The 19525-nt window shown below is 43.5% G+C and overlaps 2 long non-coding RNA genes across 5 annotated transcripts in view; one reads left to right on the forward strand and one right to left on the reverse strand.

Annotated features, from left to right (window-relative positions):
* LOC119531858 overlaps window positions 1-19525 on the forward strand; it is a 103843-nt gene that overhangs the window by 68502 nt on the left and 15816 nt on the right. The window lies entirely within an intron of this gene.
* The window catches only part of LOC119531857, a 43761-nt gene continuing 31476 nt past the window's right edge, over window positions 7241-19525 (reverse strand). For all 4 annotated transcript variants that reach the window (XR_005216430.1, XR_005216429.1, XR_005216432.1 and 1 more), the window contains one exon: window positions 7241-9644. This is a non-coding gene — a long non-coding RNA (uncharacterized LOC119531857). The remainder of the gene's footprint in view (window positions 9645-19525) is intronic.

Consider the following 19525-nt stretch of genomic DNA (forward strand, 5'->3'; position numbering starts at 1 on the left):
TGCTTCCCCTTTGTACTCTCACGCAGAGCACTCTCTTGTCTTCCCCCAGGCAGTCCATAGAGATGCCAGCCCACCTCTAGGCCTTTGTCAGGTCATTCTCCTACCTGTGGGTCCTCACCACTCCTGTCTGCTTGACTGAATTCTCTCCCTCTTTTAAGACCCAGGTCAAAGCTCTCCCCTTCCAGGATGGCTTCCCTGATTACCTGAGCCATGAGCTCCCTGACTTCCCCGAGCCTTGTACAGAAGAAAGGGACTGGGCCTTGGTGTCACCCAGAACTTGGGTCTCCTCCTGGCTCTGCCACATCCTTGGGCAAGCTATTTCCCTGCTCTGGGCCTCAGTTTACCTTCAGTAAAAAACGAGTAGCTGGACTAGATGACCTTAAAGTTATCTTCAGCTGCATAAATCTTAGCTTCGCAATGACTTATATAAGAACAAACAAAACTGCAGACTTCCTGAAACCAATTCCTGGCACGGTTTTACATGGACTTTGGAGCCGGAGAGGTTGATGTTAGAATCCCAGCCCCACCTCTTACTGTTTGACTGACCTTGGGTAAGTTACTTAATATCTCTGAGCCTACACTGCTTTCCTATCAGATGAGATTATAACAGAGGCCCCAAAGGATTACCGTGAGGATGAAGATGGATAATATATGTTACATGCCTGTCGCATAGGTAATGTCAGTTTCCATTCTCCACTTTCCTACACCCACAGGGACCCCTGCCTCTGCTGGTTGCTGCCTGTGGTCAGTCAGTCAGTGAACAAACCCTTATGAGTCTGTCCTCTGTGCCATGTGATCTGGGAGTGACTGCACTCAGCTTCTGCCCTCAGGGAGGTTTCAGGCTTGCCACTGACCTAAGCTATGGCCATGGCTAAGGATCAGGGAGAGAACTTGGTCCTTAAGAGAGGGGCAGGCAACAGGCTGGAGAGAGGTCATAGGAAAAAGGGCTTTTGCTGCAGTGCTAGGGTAGACCTCCAGGAGGAGGTGAACCTTGAAGATTTAGACTCAGGAAGGATTGTTACAGGAAGAAAGGACCACTCCAACAACAAAGACTCGGAATCTGGAAGGCATGGAGTGTGTCGGGGAAATCGCTTGTTTGTTCTCGCAAGGGCCAAGGGTACCTGGAAGGAAATTAGGAAGAATGGTCTGGAAAGAGGCGTGAGGTTTTGATTGTCAAAGGCTGGGAATGGCAAAGGGGGTTGGACTTCACTCTTCAGACGTGGGACTGCCAGAGGCGGTGGCTGTGGGACTCGTCTCCTCACCAATGGGGAGATGTACCTGCCCCACTTTTTGCATCTCCTTCGAGGTCCAGCACAAGCAGGGCCAAATGGCCTCCCTAAATAAATACAGATTTCTTATTTCCTAGAACTGTGCTTCTCAGACTTTATAGTGCGCACAAATCCTTGGGGATGTTGTTTAAATGCAAATTCTTTTAAAACAGAGCTGACATTGGGCCTAAGACTCTGCATTTCTAGCCAGCTCCCAGGTGAAATGGACGCTACAGGTTCCTAGGCCACATTTTGAGTAGCAATGACTGGATCAAGCTCACCTTTTTGGCACTCTCAGGATCAAGGCCAGACTTCCCATGTGCCAGCTGCTCAGGATTCAGCCCTCAAGACACAGTCCTGCTGGGCTACTCCTTCCAAGCACTGGAGATGCTTCAGGTCTTGCCTTACAACCACACACCATAACTCACAGGTTTCATTTGTTCTAGGCTCTGAGAGGTGAGAAGGGGGAGACCACTTCAAGCTGAATCCTCCAGGGACATTCGTGGAGGAGGCGGCCATTCAGCTAGGCCTGGAAGGATGCCAGAGAGTGACAGGAGCCATCCCACTGACCTGCCCCGACCAAGGTGTACATGGGTGGCAATAGCCTATTGTCCTTGACTTCCAGATCACGCTCGTGAATTCTAACTGGGGCTCTGAGTGCCGAAATTCATGGAAGTTCACCTAATGTTGGGTGTTGGACATCACGGAAAGCTTTAGATGCCCACGGAAGACTTTGAGAAATGAATAAGGGATTGGACCCAGAGCAGAGGTTCTCAGAGGATGGGGATGGGGTGGGGTGGGGAGCAATTTTGCCCCCAGGTGACATTTGGTAATGTCTGGAGACATTTTTATTGTTGCAGTTGGGATGGGGGCTGGGGGGAGGCAGTGCTACCAGCACCTGGTGGGTAGAGGCCAGCGGTGCTGCTGAACATCCTGCAGTGCACAGGACAGCCCCCCACAGCGAAGACTCATTCGGTCTCAAATGTCAGTAGTGTCACGGCTGAGAACCTGGTGTAGGGGAAACACTTACACCAACGTGTACACTGGGAACCAGCACTTCCAGGGGATGTAGGTGCACTGAGAGCATCTGCGACAGAAGCCAAGACCCAAAGCGGGTGAAGTGACTTTCCCTGGGTCACTCTGCGACTTACCAACAGCCTGAAAAGAAGAGCCAGCGTTCTGTCTGCCCCACCCCCTCACAGTCCCTCCCCACACGTTGTTATGTCTCAAAATCGTGCTGGCCTCATCTCCCTCGTGTGGAGTAATGAGAACGCTCTGGTAGCAGATGTGACTGTGTTTTGAAAAACAGCAAATGATTCAAATCTGTGAGGCTTTGAGCCCTTCACTGACAGAAAAGACTCTGAGTCCCTTTTCTAACCCCGCGTTTGTGGAGACATTTCCACCCAAGAATTAATTTAAGAAAAATTTAAATGTTAACAAATAAATAAGGGCAAGCAAGGAGTGCCCTGATAATAAGACACCTTTGGATGTTCATTATGCAGGATTTCCAGACAGTTAAACTGGTTAATGCCTTTCCCTTTGGCTTGCGGATCAATCTCCGCGGCTGTGGGCTCGGGCGGCAGCACGCCCTGTTATCCATTACAGCTTAAACGCCGCGGTGACACCCGGGAGCCTGCCTTCCAGGTAAAGGCTTGATTCCCGGGCAGCAGTGGCAGTGGGGGAGATGGGTGACTCTGTGCCCACCATGGTTGCTGCCGGGGGCTCCACTCTCACTCTCTCGCACCCTCTCAAATGTGGAGCCCCCCCCCCCAAAATAAGCAGTTATCTGCAGGTGAAAGTAATTTACCTAATTATGTCCTGTAAACACCTGCGTGGGCCTGGGGGGCAAATCATAGGTCCTTCCAGAAACCCGACGGGCCTGCTGAGGGAGTGGGCAGTGGGGGGAAGCATGATGGTTTGGGGTGCTGCTCCTCTGCAGAATTGGTGCAGCACACAAATGAATGGGTGGCGTTTCCTCTCTGCTGGGCTGTGGTGAGGCTCAGAGCTCAGTGAGCATCATGAAAACCCAGGCTTGGCTGAGCAATTCTGAGGAATAAGATCTCACTCCTCCCTCAGTCTCCTTATCTGTAAAATAGGAGCTAACAACTGTCCCTCCATCCTTTCTTTGACAAGTGTTTATTAAGGTTCTGGTATGCACCAGATTCTGAGTCAGGCACTGGGAATTTCACTGGAGGAGAGGAAGAAGGACAGCTGGGGAGGGGGCCAAGAAAGGCAAGACCCTGGAGACAGGGTGGGGGGTGGGCAGTAGCGCAGGTGGGGATATTGTTGCATGGGGACAAACCCCGGGACCCAGGCTCCACCTGGGAACCCACAGCCTTCCCCGCTGGCACACAAGACCCATGCCGTCCACCAGGCAGTAACCGGGACATGCTTTCCCCCAGGCTCTCCTGTCTCAGAGACACCCCCCTCAGCTGCCTCCTAGCCTCATACACTACTCTTTTTAACAGCCTGCTTGGTCCCTGCCTCCATACCTCATGGTTTTTGGTGGTGTTTCAGCTGCTTTATTATTGGTTCATTTTCACGTCATTGTGCCTGGGCTCAAAAGCTAAGCTGTGAGCTCCTTAGGGGCAAGGTCAGGCCTGTGTTTTTCTACTTCTTCGGTTTCCGTTCAGTGATATTAACAAAGGCAGTGCCTGTGATCAAAGAGGGGGAGGGGGGAGGGAGGGAGATGCACCTCTGGGTCAGGGGTCCACCAGGACAGAGGTGGGAGCAGGGGTCCTTCCTTGTTCTCTGTTGCCCTGGCGCTCACCTCCAGCCCACAGCCCTGGCTCTGTCCCCCATGAATCTGAAGCAGGCACTGAAGCCACACACCCCAGGCCTCCATGAACCCTCGCAGGTCTTCCCTGCTCCATCCCTGCTGCCTCAAAGGCAGCAGCCCCTTGCCACTCCCGTGTGTGCCCTTATGCACAAATCATACTCAAAAACTCCTGCTTCCCGATTGTGCCATATTCTTACCAAACTCTGTGCCTTACCCACTGCCTCATCCTTCAAGTCTCATTCCCACTACAGCTGCTCCGTAAGGCCTCCCTAATCTCCATGCTCCCTCCGCTATATTCCCACAGCACCAACACACAAATCTGTAATTGTCTGCATCTCCAGCTAGAGGGTGGGATGGTGGCGTATCACCACTGTTTGGACCCACTCCCCTTCTTTCTTCTTGGCTTGCAAAGTCATCTTTTGTTTAACTGATTCCCTTCTGGCTGGCCACAGGAGTGAGGGGAGCCCCAGCCCATCACAGTACCCCAGGCTCCTTGCCATTCCCCTCAGGTAGTGGCTGAGGAGGGGGCATGTGACCTAATCCTGGCCAATGAAACGTGAGAGAAATTTGCTGGGTGTACTTCCAGTAATGTTTCTTTGTGCTTAAAAAGACATGGGACAGGGACAAGAGGAAAGAGATACTTTTCTGCCTGTGGACCTAGTCAACATTTGTCCACCGGAATCACTGCAGCCACTTTTTGACCTTGAGGAACAACATTGCCGACACGTTTAAGATGTCAGGGCCAAAGCTGTGTTATCAAGCAGGGTCAGCGGAGTCAGGAACCATACCAGTTATGTTAACAGGGAGAATACATCACAAGGCTTTGTTAACAAGGTCACCGAAAGACGAAAAACGTAACTCTGAGGTTTCAAGGAGGTAGTTACTGCAGAACAGCAAACACCACTTTTAGGGCTGGGGGGGACAAAGGGAAGAGGTTGGAATCATCAGCACTTACTTAGAGGGTGAGTTTCATGGAACTGAAGTGCAGGCTTCTGAGAAGGGGTCTGGTACCGAAGTCTCCGGGCTTGGGCTTGGAGGACCCAGACTCTGAGGAGGGGTGCAATGAGGCTGGATCTGGGCGTGGTGGAAAACCAGCAAGTTGGATTCAGCTGCGCTCCTGGAAGGCGCTGCCTCTGCCAGGTGGAGCAGCTTTGCTGAAGCGATGCTGCAGGAGCAGGAAGCCCTCACGCAGCCTTCACGGAGGGATCCAGCGCCCCCTATTGGTGGAGCTTAACAGGGAGCAGCTGGCAAAGCAGGAAAGTGATTCCTGGAGTCCCAGCCCCTGCGTAACAAGGCGGGGTTTAGAAGGATGTGCTTGGAGCTTGAAGGATAGCCTGATAATGGACACAGGTGGAAAGTACCTGAATCCTGGAAGACATCACTGAGCCACTGAAATAAAAACCATGGAGCCGCCTCACCTCAAACTTCTTGCCACGAGACAAAATAAATGTCTCTATTGTATATTCAGCTCCTGGTCTGCCCTTCTGTTCCTGATCTACTGCCTGTACCTTGTCTTATTCAGCTCTGTTTTCCCCACAGGGCTGAGGACGGGTGGAAAACCTTCATCAGGTTGAAGTGAAGTGCAGCTGGTGTGGTTGTAAGCAGCCGAGGCTCTGGATTCAGAGCCATGTGTGAATGTCTACTCCCTCACCCAGCGTGGGATTTCAGGCCAATTTCACCTCCCTACACCTCCCTTTCCTCATCTTTGAAATGGGAATAATAAGAGCACCTAGCTCACTGGATTAGGTGAGAAGGTCCCTGTAGAGAGCTGAGGCAGTGCCTGCCCCACAATCAGCCAGCACTCCTTTAGGCTTTCCTATTGGGTCATCAGCCCACATGCTGCTGTTCCGACACATGGACTTTGGATTGGCTCCTGGGAACCCAGTTCCACCCTGTGCTTGTTGCACAGGCCCCGTGTTACCTCCCAGGGCTCGGTAACCTGCCTAGTACCTCCTCCCAGCTCCTAGGACTGCCTTCTCCCTGTTTCTCAGCGTTGATCCGTCTGAACACCCTCTTGTTGCCTGACCCACCTTCTGTGGCCCTGTGCTCTGTGCGCTCCAGATGCCAGGTCCTGCCTCCAGCCTGGACTTCTTTCTCTGCAGCTGGTCTGGCCCTGCTCTGGCAGTCTGCTCCCATCCCTGCAGCCTGGCCTGCTCCCCCATCCCAAACCCTCTCATGGCCTTCAGGAGACACAGATCGGGGATGCTCATTTCCACTGCGTTGTTCTTCAGGGGTGCCTTAGTGCCTAGGGCTGCCATAACAAAGCACACAACATCAGTGGCTGAAAACAATGGGAACTTATTTTCTTACAGTTCTGGAGGCTGGAAGTCTCAAATCAAGGTGTTAGCTTGGCTGCACTCCCTCTGAAGGCTCAAGGGAAGAGTCCTTCCTTACCACTTCCTGCTTCTGGTGGCTGCTGGCTTTCCTTGGTTCGTGGCTGCTTAACTCTGGTCCATCTCTGTCTTCGCATGGCCGTCGTCTCTCTGTGTCCCCATGTGTCCTTTTCCATGCCTTATAAGGGCATATTCATTGGATTTAGGGGCCACCCTAATCCAGTATGATCTCATCTCATCCTTATCTTAATTACATCGGCAATACTGTTTCCTAATAAGGTTGCATTCTGAGGTTTTAGGTGGACATGAATTTGGGAGTGACCCTATTCAACTCACCATGAGCGGCAAGCTAAGGAACAGGACCCTGCCTCCAGGAAACTCCTTGATGATCCGAGAGGGATGCTGAAGACAGAGCAGTAGCTGTCCCCACCCAGATACTGCAGCTTCCCCCTTCTGGCGCCAACTGTCCCCTCCGAGGCCGCCCCACCACCTCAGCTCCTGGGACCACCCAGCTGCCAGTGGCCAGCGGCCACAGCTGGACTTCCTCAGCAGGTTCTGGACCCCATCCCTTGCGTCTCACCTACACCCGGTTGGCAAGGGCCCTCTGTCAAAGCAAACACTGTAAATAAAGCCATTTCCATTTGAGGACCAGAGGTAGAGAGAAGGGAAAAGCAGAAAAATAAACAAATAAAGGCAAAATCTTCATCATCCACAAAACCATACGCAAAAACCAGGCCATTCCTCTGGACCATCAATAAATAATCCAGACCACAAAAATAACACATTAGACAGCTTGTGTAATGGTAGCATGTGAAAGACTGTGGAACTTTCTAAAATTAATTTTCTTCATTTTGGTTTATTAAAATTGCACTCATCTATCTCCCCTGTTAAATATTTTATTTTTTCATATTAATGGCTGCAATTTCAGCTTGTGCCTGATTCTGTCATTAACACTGTACAAACTTAATATCATTAGTAGTTTTTCCCTTAATTATGTGACTAGAGAAGAAAAACATCAAAGTTTCCGTGAAATTGGAATAGTATATCTAAATTGCCTCATGTTTATTTTAACATTAACAGTAAATGAAGCTAATGGGCTTTTATATTATTAAAAGCACTCATTTGTGTCCTGCCTGTTCTAATATATAACAAAGCTTTAAAAGATGTTAAATAATTAGTTATTTAATAGGGAGGGGTGGAATAGATCAAACGAAAGGAAAACTTGAGGGTAACCAATGCACACTGTTGAGAGGCCCATCTCTTTTTGGGCTTCCAAACAGGATTTCCTCTCCCCATGTCCCCTGCCCCACTGTTCCTGTGATGGCTCTAATTTATAATGACCCTGGAGAGTTAAAGCAACAAAAGCTATTGCCGCAGCCCCGCGGATTACACACGTGTGGGGGGCAATAATGTTTGCAATTATTTCTTGGCTACATCCATCCATAATTCAATACCTGTGCAAGGCCCGTGGTTGCTGGAGCGGCTCCGGCTTGCGTGGGGCGGGGGCTCTGGAGGTCCTCTGCGGGAGGGAGGCCTGAGGGGCTGCTGCTCCTAGCCCGCCTTCTCACCTCATATAGGGGTCTCGCGGCTTTGGAGGATGCTGATGAGTGGAGGCATTCATCTGAGTTAGGAGCCCAGTGAGAGAGCTGGGAAAGGACTCTGGTTGGCGGGTCTAAAGGACATGCCAGGTGGTTGTCACTCTCCCACTCAAAAACCTGCAATGGCTCCTTGTGGCCTATTCTTTCAAGGCCAAGCTCCTTGCCTGGCATGTGAGGCCCTATCGATCTAACCTTAGCTCCTGCTCCTCCCCAACACTGGTATTCTGTTTCATCCAGCTTGTTTCTTCACTGTCCCCAGCACATGCCAACCTGTCCATCTTTTTACCTTTGCTCATACCATTACGTTTATCTGAAACCACTTTTATCCTTTCTTCTGACTCTCCAAATTCCAGTCATTCTTTATGATTCAGCTCATATTCCAGATCCTCCATTAGGTCCCTCTGTCTCCTAAATTCCTAGAGCAGTGATTCTCAAACTTGAGCATACACTGGTATCATCTGGAGGGCAGATTCCTAGACCTCATTCCTAGAGTATTTGATTCAATAGGTCTTGGCTGGGGCCTGAGAATTTGCATTTCTAACAAGTTCCCCAGTGACGGTGGTCTGGGAACCATACTCTGAGAACCACTGAAGCATACGCAGTCACTCCATAAACCATTAGGCACTGTGCTCCTGTTAGCTCGAAATGTTCTCTGATGGTGACTTGTGGCCAAGTCTTGTCTCCTCAAATAGATGGTAAGTTCTTGAGGGCAAGAACTATGGGCTACTTTGTTATATCCCTTAAAATGCCACTAGCTCAAGGATAGGCTGATGGTGTGTGAGACAGTGATTCCTGCTGAACTGATTAACTAGTTACCATCCTTAGAGAAATCTCCATTTTATAGATAAGGAAGCTAGGGCTCAGAGAGTTGAAGTAAGTTGCTCAAGGTCACACAGCTATTCAGTGGTAGACAAAATCTGAATCCAGGTTCATCTCCAGAACACCAGCCACTGCTTGTTAATTGGATGATTTCAGACCTGAGGCCTTGAGAGGCCAAAATACCTGTAGTATAGGGAGTGGCTGCTTTTGTCCTGCTGTGCTAAGAAGCTGAGTACAGTATAGAGTTATGTCTAGTAAGAGGGAAGGGAAATTGAGATTTCCCCTCCATGGACTTAGTGAACCTTTAGCAGAACATACATGGTACATATGTGCCCCTGTCTTCCCCTCTCCACTCAATGGCTGCGCTCTGTCCCCCAGCCTTAGGCAGAATCTCAGAATCTTTCTCAACACAATGCACTAATTGATTGGCATTTCCATGGCAAGAGGAAACCTATTTTCCATCCATTATCTAGTTCAACCTCCCCAGTAGAGGTGAGAAAACTGAGGCCTAGAAAGGAAATACAACTTGGCCACATAGTAATTTAGTGGTGTGAATTAGTTATCTCTTGCTGTATAACAAATGGTACCAAAATTTAGCAGCTTAAAACAACAAACATTATTGCCTCACAGTTTCTGTGGGATAAGTATTTGGGATTGGCTGAGTAGTTCTGGTTCAGGGTCTCTCACGTGCTTGCAGTCAGGATGGCTGCAGGGTCTGCAGCATCTATGTCTTGACTGGGGCTGGAGAATCTGCTTCGAGAAGGGTCGCTCACAAAGCTGTTGGCTGGAGGCCTCAGTGCCTCTCCATGTGGGCCTCCCCTTGTCCTCATGACATGGCAGTGGTTTCCTGCAGAGCAAGAGATCCAAAAGAATACAATAAAGATGTCACGCCTTTTATGGCCTCGTCTCTGAATTCACTCGTGGTCACTTCTATTTGTAAGAAATGATTCTCTAAGTCTGGCTCACACTCCAGGGGAGGAGCATTAGGCTCCACTTCTTGCAGGGAGGAGCATCAGAGAATTTACGGGCACTGTATGATGAACAAGGGTCTAGAACTCAGAGGGTCCAGCTCATTGCCTTGTGCTCTTCATTTTTTTTTTTTCAATTGTGAAATAGATAATAAATACATAAACATGCTTTAAATATACATATACTACATAAAGCATAATTATAAAGTGAATCGCTACCCAAGTCTAGAATTAGAACTCCTGAGTGCCTTTTGCTGGCCACACTTCCTTTTTCTCCCCAAGATGTAACCACTCTCCTGCTTTCTGTCGTTTTTATTTTATTGCCTTTCTTTATAATTTTACCACCAATTGTGAATCCCTAAACAATATAGTTTAGTTTTTCCTGTTATTTGAAGTTTATATAAATGGAATCATACGGTACATATTCTTTAGTGTCTTCTTTTACTCTTCATTATGTATGCAATTTTCATCTATGTTTCTGCATGTGGCCATATTTGTTCATTTTCATTGTTGTATAATGGCAGCCCTCTATCTCTAATAACTCTTTTTGATTTAAAGTCTATTCTGCCTGATATTGATATAGATATATCAATTTTCTTTCAGTAAGTATTTGCACAATATGTATTTTTCCCTCTATTGGATGCATCTTCATGTATATCTCTTTTAAAAATCCAGTCTGATAATCTTCAGCTTTTAACTGAAGTAAATGAGCATTTACTCCATTTACATTAATATAATTCCTGATCCTCTTGAGTTTATATTGACTATGTTATTTTGTGCTTTCTATTTGTCCCACCTTTTCTGTTTCTTTTACTCTGCTCTCTTGCCTTTTTTGGAATTAATAGAATATCATTGACCATTCCAAATTTCTCTCTCAATTAGAACAAGATGTATACTCTGTTTTGATTCTTTTAATAGTTAACCCTAGAAGGAAAAAATAGATCTGACAAATAAAAACCAAAGGATAAGATGGCTGATTCAAGAATTGCCTTCACAGTAATAACATTGAATGTGAATGGATTAAACTCCTCAATTCAAAGATACAGATTGGTAGAATGGATTTAAAAATATGAACCATCAGTATGCTGTGTACAAGAGACTCATCTTAGACCCAGTGACACAAAAAGATTGAAAGTGAAAGGATGGGAAAAAATATTCCACACAAGCTACAGCCAAAAGAAAGCAGGGGGAGCAATACTAATCTCAGATAAAATAGACCTTAAAGGCAAGGATGTCATAAGAGACAAAGAAGGATACTATCTACTAATAAAAGGGAAAATTCACTAAGAAGAAACAACAATCATAAATGTTTATGCACCCAATCAAGGTGCTCCAAAGCATGTGAGACAAACACAGGCAAAACTGAAGGAAGCAATAGACGTTTCCACAATAATTGTGGGAGACTTCAACACACCACTCTCTCTAAAGACAGAACAACCAGACAGAGGACCAATAAAGATACCGAGAACCAATAAAGACACTGAGAAACAATGTGATAAACAAATTGGACTTAATAGACATATATAGAGCATTGTATCCCACATTACCAGGATATACATTCTTCTCTAGTGCTCATGGAACTTTCTCCAGGATAGTTCATATGCATGGGCATAAAACAAGCCTCAATACATTTAAAAAGATTGAAATTATTCAAAGCACATTCTCTGACCACAATGGAATGCAACTAGAAGTCAATAACCAGGAAAGATCTAGAACATTCACAAATATCTGGAGGTTAAACAACACACTGCTAAACAATCAGTGGGTCAAAGGAGAAATTGCAAGAGAAATTGCCAAATATCTAGAGACAAATGAAAATGAGAACACAATATATCAAAACTTATGGGATGCAGTGAAGGAGGTATTGAGGTGGAAATTTATAGCTCTAAATGCTTACATTAAAAAGGAAGAAAGAGCTAAAATCAAAGAACTAATGGAACAACTGAAGAAGCTAGCAAATGATCAGCAAACTAATCCTAAAGCAAGTAGAAGAAAAGAAATAACAAGGATTAAAGAAGAAATAAATGACATAGAGAAAAAAATAGAATGAATAAAACCAACAATCAACAAGATTGACAAGCCCTTAGACTAATAAAGTAAAAAAGCGAGAAGACACAAATAAACAACACAATAAATGAGAGCGGGGACATTACTGCAGATCCTGAAGAAATTTAAAAAATCATAAGAAGATACTATGAACAACTGTATGCCAACAAACTAGACAATGTAGAGGAAATGGACAATTTCCTGGAAACACATGAACAACCTAGGCTGACCAGAGAAGAAACAGAAGACTGCAAGTAAATAGATCCAACCAGTCATAAAAAAGCTTCCTACAAATAAAAACCCAGGGCCAGATGGCTTCACAGGGAAATTTTACCAAACTTTCCAAAAAGAATTGACACCAATCCTACTCAAACTTTTTCAAAAAATTGGAGAAAATGGAACACTATCTAACTCATTTTATGAAGCCAACATCACTCAAATAAAGATGCATCAAGAAAGGAAAACAACAGGCCAATCTCCCCAATGAATATAGATGCAAAAATTCTCAACAAAATACTTGCAAATCGAGACCAAAGACACATTAAAAAAATCATACACCATGATCAAGTGGGGTTCATCCCAGTATGCAAGGATGGTTTAACATAAGAAAATCAATAAATGTAATACGGCACATTAACAAATCAAAAGAGAAAAATCAAATGATCATCTCAATAGACGCTGAAACAGCATTCAACAAAATTCATCATCCTTTCTTGATAAAAACACTTCAAAAGGTAGAATTTGTAGGACACTTCTTCAATATGATAAAGGGCATGCATGAAAAACCCACAGCCAGCTTAGTATTCAATGGTCAGAGACTGAAAGCCTTCCCTCTAAGATCAGGAATGAGACAAGGATGTCCACTGTCATCACTATTGCTCAATATTGTGCTAGAAGTTCTAGCCAGAGCAATCAGGCAAGACAAAGAAATAAAAGGTATCCAAATTGGAAAGGAAGAAGTAAAACTGTCACTATTTGCAGATGATATCATCTTATATTTGGAAAACCCTGAGAAACTGACAACGCAGATACTTGAGCTAATAAACAAATTCAGCAAAAGTGGTGAGATACAAGATTAATGCACATAAGTCAGTAGTGTACCTATACACTAGAAATGACCTAACTGAGGAGACACTCAAGAAAAAGATTCCATTCACAATAGCAACTAAAAAAAAGTCAAGTACCTAGGAATAAACTTAACCAAGGATGTAAAAGACTTCTACAAAGAAAATTACATAACCTTACTAAAACAAATAAAGGGGACCTAAAGAGATGGAAAAATGTTCGTGTTCATGGATGGGAAGGCTAAACGTTGTTAAGATGTCAATCCTACCCAAACTGATCTACAGATTTAATGCAATACCAATCAAAATTCCAAAAACCTACTTTGCAGACTTGGAAAAGCTAGTTATCAAATTTATTTGGAAGGGAAAGATGGCTTGAATTGCTAAAAACATTCTAAAAAAAGAATTCGAAGTGGGAGGACTTACACTTCCTGACTTTGAAGCCTACTATAAAGCCACAGTAGTCAAAACAGCATGGCTTTGGCACAAAGATAGACATATTGATCAATAGAATTGAATTGAGAATTCAGAAATAGACGTCCAGATATATGGTCAACTGATTTTTGATAAGGTCCCTGTTCTAGTTTGCTAATGCTGCCAGAATGCAAAACACCAGAAACGGGACTTATATAAAAGGGGGTTTATTTGGTTACACAGTAACATTCTTAAGGCCATAAAGTGTCCAAGGTAACACATCAGCAATCAGGTACCTTCACTGGAGGATGGCCAATGGTATCCGGAAAACCTCTGTTAGCTGGGAAGGCACATGGCTGGCGTCTGCTCCAAAGTTCTGGATTCAAAATGGCTTTCTCCCAGGACGTTCCTCTCTAGGCTGCAGTTCCTCAAAAATGTCACTCTTAGTTGCACTTAGGGTATTTGTCCTCTCTTAGCTTCTCCAGAATGAGAGTCTGCTTTCAACAGCCATTTTCAAACTGTCTCTCATCTGCAGCTCCTGTGCTTTCTTCAAAGTGTCCCTCTTGGCTGTAGCTCCTCTTCAAAATTTCACTCTCAGCTGCACTGAGTTCCTTTTGTTTGTCAGCTCATTCATATGGCTCCACTGATCAAGGCCCACCCTCAATGGGCGGGGCCACACCTCCATGGAAATTATCTCATCAGTGTTATCACCTACAATTGGGTGGTGCACATTTCCATGCAAACAGCTTAATCCAAACGTTCCAACTTAATCCCCACTAATATGTCTGCTCCACAAGATTGCATCAAAGAATATGGCTTTTTCTGGGGGACATAATACATTCAAACCAGCACAGTACCTTCACTGGAGGATGGCCAATGGTGTCCAGAAAACCTCTGTTAGCTGGGAAAGCATGTGGCCGGCATCTGCTCCAAAGTTCTGGTTTCAAAATGGCTTTCTCCCAAGATGTTCCTCTCTAGGCTGCAGTTCCTCAAGAATGTCACTCGTTGCTCTTGTGATGTTTGTCCTCTCTCAGCTTCTCTGGAGCAAGAGTCTGCTTTCAACGGCTGTCTTTGAACTGTCTCTCATCTGCAGCTACTCTCTCAGCTTCTGTGCATTCTTCAAAGTGTCCCTCTTGGCTATAGCAAGCTCACTCCTTCTGTCTGAGCTTGTACAGTGCTCCAGTAAACTAATCAAGGCCCACAATGAATGGGCAGAGCCATGCCTCCATGGAAATTATTCAATCAGAGTTATCATCCACAGTTGGGTGGGGTGCATTTCCATGGAAACAACCTAATTCAAATGTTCCAACTTAATCCCCATTAATATGTCTGCCCCCACAAGACTGCATCAAAGAACATGGCTTTTTCTGTGGGACATAATATATACAAACCGGTACAGTCCCCAAATCCACTGAACTGGGGCAGAAAGTTATCTTTAACAAACGGGGCTGTGAAGACTGGATATCCACATCCAAAAGAATGAAAGAGAACCTCTACCTCACACCCAACACAAAAATTAACTCAAAGTGGACCAAATAGCTCAATATAAGAGATAGGACTGTAAAACTTCTAGAAGATAATGTAGGGAAACATCTTCAAGACCTAGTATTAGGAGGTTGCTTCTTAGACCTTACACCCAAAGCACAAGCAACAAAAGAAAAGAATAGATCAATGGGAACTCCTCAAAATCAAAAGATTCTGTACCTCAAAGGAATTTGTCAAAATATGAAAAGGCAGCCAACTCAAAGGGAGATAGTATTTGGAAACCATGTATCTGATAAGAGACTGATATCTTGCATATATAAAGAAATCCTACACCTCAACAACAATAGTACAAACAGCCCAATTATAAAATGGGCAAAAGATATGAAAAGACATTTCTTTGAGGAGGAAATACAAGTACCTAAAAAACACATGAAAATATGTTCATCTTCACTAGCTATAAGGGAGATGCAAATCAAGACCACAATGAAATATCATCTCACACCAGTAAGAATGGCTGCCATCAAACAAACAGGAAACTACAAATACTGGAGAGGATGTGGAGAAGTTGGAACTCTTATTCATTGCTGGTGGAGCTGTATACAGCCACTGTGGAAGACAGTTTCGCGATTCCTCAGAAAGCTAGATATTGAGTTACCCTATGATCCAGCAATTCCACTCTTCAGTATATACCCAGGAGACCTGAAAGCAATGACATGAACATATATTTGCACACCAATGTTCATAGTGGCATTGTTCACAGTTGCCAAGAGATGGAAACAAACCAAGTGTCCTTCAACAGATGAGTGGATAAACAAAATATGGCATATACATACGATGGAATACTATGCAGCACTAAGAAGGAACAAGGTCCTGAAACATATGACAACATGGATGAACCTTGAAGACATAATGCTGAGTGAAATAATCCAGACACAAAAGGAGAGATAGTGTATGTTACTACTAATGTGAACTCCATGAAAAATGTAAAATAAGTGTCTTATAATGTGGAATATAGGGGACCTAGAGATAGACAGAAGTTAGTGAAGGGGGAATGACAATCTAATATGTACAGATATGATAGTGAGGGTTAAATTAATGGTATGGGAATGGTCAGGTGTGACTATGGTTCGTTAATGGGTTTATAAGTATCAGTGATGCACTGAAGGCTAACATGTTCGTAAATGGTTGTTTAGAGGCATGTAACCCACAGAGTAGCACCACAAACCTAAGTAAGTGTCAGCATGATATACTTATAAGGTATGACACTGGTGCAGAAGGTTAACAAGAGGGTGGTATACAGAAAAACTACCCGTTACATATTAAAGACTATATTTAATACGAATGTCTTACCAACACTACACTAATACCAGGGATGAATAATTCACAGCTGATAAGAGCTCTGGGATGTATTGTGTTATGATAATTGTTTAAAGTTGAGAGTGATGATGATTGTACAACTAAGTGAAGATAATGTAAGAAACCAACCATTTATCTTGGGGTAGAATATATATTATGTGAAATTAGGAATCCACTACTTAATAAATCAAGCCCTTGACCTGAGGCTTGCTCTTGTGAAATTTAGGGTTGTAAATAGGAGGCTGAGCCCTCCTATAATTATGCCTAAGAGGTACCTCCAGGGAGCTACTTTTGTTGCTCAGATTTGGCCTTTCTCTCTCTAAGCCCAACTCAGCAAATAAATTCATTAACTGCCTCCCACCCCCACAAGGGACATGGCTCCCAGGGAATGGATCTCCCTGGCGATATGGGACATGATTCCCAGGAATGAGCCTGACCCTGGTAGTGAGGGATTGAAAATGACTACTTGACCAAAAAAGGGGGAAAAGAAAGGTAACAAGCTGAGGTCACAGTGGCTGAGAGATTCCAAATAGAGTCGAGAAGCTATCCTGGAGGTTTCTCTTATGCAAGCTCCAGCTAGACATCCCAAATGGCCCCAGTATTCCATGCCCTTATCAAAAATAGTCCCCAAATACCTAGGTCCCTACCTGAGAGTCTATAAAAGATTCATTAAGTTTTATCTTTCAGAAACTTAAATCCACCAGTGTTCCTAAACAGACAAGTCCTAAAACCCAGAGGCAACAGCCTCTTTAAGAAGAACAATCAGATGCAGCCCCTCCCCCATAGTGTTGACACCCCCTTTCAATATGAACAAGTTGGAGTGCTCACTGCCTAGACACCCCTGAAGATGGAGAAGGAGATTAAGTTAGAGGAAGGTATAGTTTCAAACAAGATAAGATTTAACAAAGGTTTATGAATACTGAAACTTTATATAAATAAATATATATTTTTAGATATTGGGGTGTTGGAATAGCTGGGAAAAGGTAAATGACATGGTGGATAACAGCCTTTGAAATTTGTTCTATAGCTACTCATTGAATTGTGCTTTGAAAGTCTTCACCTTTCTGTATATACCATCTGTTGCATAACAAGGAAAGAACTGAAACTGTGGAACTATAAACCATAACAATTTTTGAAATTACCTATATAACTGCTTATTGAGCTGTACATTGAAAGTTAACACCTTTCTGTATGTTTGTCATATTTTAAAATAATGGAAATGGCTGGAGTTGTGGAACTGTGACTCATAACATTCTTTGAAATTTGTTCTCTAACTACTTGTTAAATCGTACTTTGAAAGTTATCACTGTATGTATATACGTTAAAGTTCACAATAAAAATGCATTAAAAAATAGATGACCTAGAAATTACAACATGTATTCAAAATGTATTAGTGGCTAATGTTAATCAATATCTTTACCCTTCCCCTTGGAATATACAAGGACTTCAGAGTACTTTAAATCGATTTAACCCCTTACTATGTTGCTGTCTCCATATTTCAAATTCTACCTTTTCTTTTAATCCCACAAATTATTATTATTTAAAGTAGTTAATGTTTAATTAGTCTTATCTATATTGCTACCAGTTTCTGCATTCTTTTTCTGGTTATGCATTTCAGCTCTTTATCCTGGGGCAACATTTTTTCTCCCTTTAGTATAATCTTAGGCATTAAGTTTCATGAGGCACTGCCAAAAGAAAATTTTCTTTGTTTCTTCTCTCCTTCCTTCCTTCCTTTCCTCCCTCTGCCCCTTCTTTCTTTCTTTGTCTGAAGAGTCTTAATTTTACCCTCACATTTGAAAGACATTTTCAGTAGCTACAGAATTCTAGGTCAGTGGTTATTTTTTCTTAGTACATAGTAAACATATTCTACTATGTTCTAGATTCCACTATTGCTGTTAAAACATCTACTACTAATGTAACCTTTCCCTTTGAATAGATCATAATCTGTTTCTTCCCCTTCTCTGGAAGTTTTAAAAAGCTTTTCTTTGTCTTTAGTTTCACTGTTTCACTATTGAGTTTCACTATTCAGATTCAATGAATCTATGTGAATTTCATTTTATTTAACCTTCACCGTATTTGTTGAGTTTCTAAAACTATGGATCAATATCTTTCTTCAGGTTTGGAAATTTTTAGCCATTATTTTCTGAATTACTGCCTCTGCCAAATTCTCTGTCTTTTCCTTCTGGCAGTCTACATTGATGTATATTAGGTCATTTCATTTGATTCCCTCATATCTCTTAACCTGTCTTTCATATTCCCCATCGCCATTTATCTCTGCACTGCCTTTATCTAGCTCACCAGTTCTGTCTCAAACTATGTCTAATCTGCTAGTATACACATGCACTGAGTTTTTACTTCAATTGTTATATTTTTAATTTCTAGGTGTAATATATTCTTTTAAAATCTGTCTTTTTTTTAAACATTTTCTGTTTCCTGTACATATTATCGATCTTGTCTGTTTTTCTCCTTTCAAATAGTAAGCATCAATGTTTTATATCTTGTTTCTGATAATTCCAATATCTGAAATCTTGAAGATCTATTTCACTGGCTATTGTTTCTTTTGGCTCTTACTCTTAGTAGCTTATTTCCTTGACTATTTAGTTATTTTTTGTCTGTGAGTTGTTTGTTTTCCTTGGAAAATTATTTTTGGTAATTATTTGAGATCTAGGATAAAAAGATCTGTGTTTGCTTCTGCCAGGTACCTAAAGGCATCACCAGTCCAAGAGAACTTTAAATTATATTCATGCTTAAGGTTTTGACCATTTGGGTGATGTGAATTTAAAGTACAAATCCACCTTTCATGAATGGATCTTTTCCCTCCTGTTCTGCTCAGCAATAAGGCAACTTTCCTGCCGTCCCTTGGGGGTGGGAAGGGTGAAGTAGTTTTCCTTCTGGCTCACACTCACTTGGAGGGTTTGCCCTTTGGGGTCCATCTTTATAACAGAGGATGTTCTATTAGATACCCCATCTTTATTGGGTCCTGGACTTTATCTTCTGTCCCTCAAACCCCTCAATTATGTGAAACCAAAGCTCAAGTTTGCTGGCTGAGCAAATGCCCACATGGCACAGGTGGCAGAGTTCCTGCTTTCACTTAGTCTGGCCTAATAGCTTCTTACTATTTTGTTGGATCTTTAATACTTTTAAGATCACATTTTAAATTTTATCCAGCATTTTCCATTGTTTCTACCATGAGGGTTGATCTAAATAACCCAACCTGTCATATAACTAGAAACTGAAGTCTGCTCTGGGCTTTATTCACAACCTCAGATTAGTGTTCTTTTCTTATTTGGAGAAACCAAAAGAGGAGGTGGGACAGTTCAATCCAGTGGATGGTGGGGGTGATGGGTAGTGGCTATTAGACAAAAAATCCTGCTGATACCTCTTCTTGTCCCGGA

The sequence above is a fragment of the Choloepus didactylus genome, chromosome 4 (assembly GCF_015220235.1).
Source record: "Choloepus didactylus isolate mChoDid1 chromosome 4, mChoDid1.pri, whole genome shotgun sequence".
Classification (NCBI taxonomy): Eukaryota; Metazoa; Chordata; class Mammalia; order Pilosa; family Megalonychidae; genus Choloepus; species Choloepus didactylus.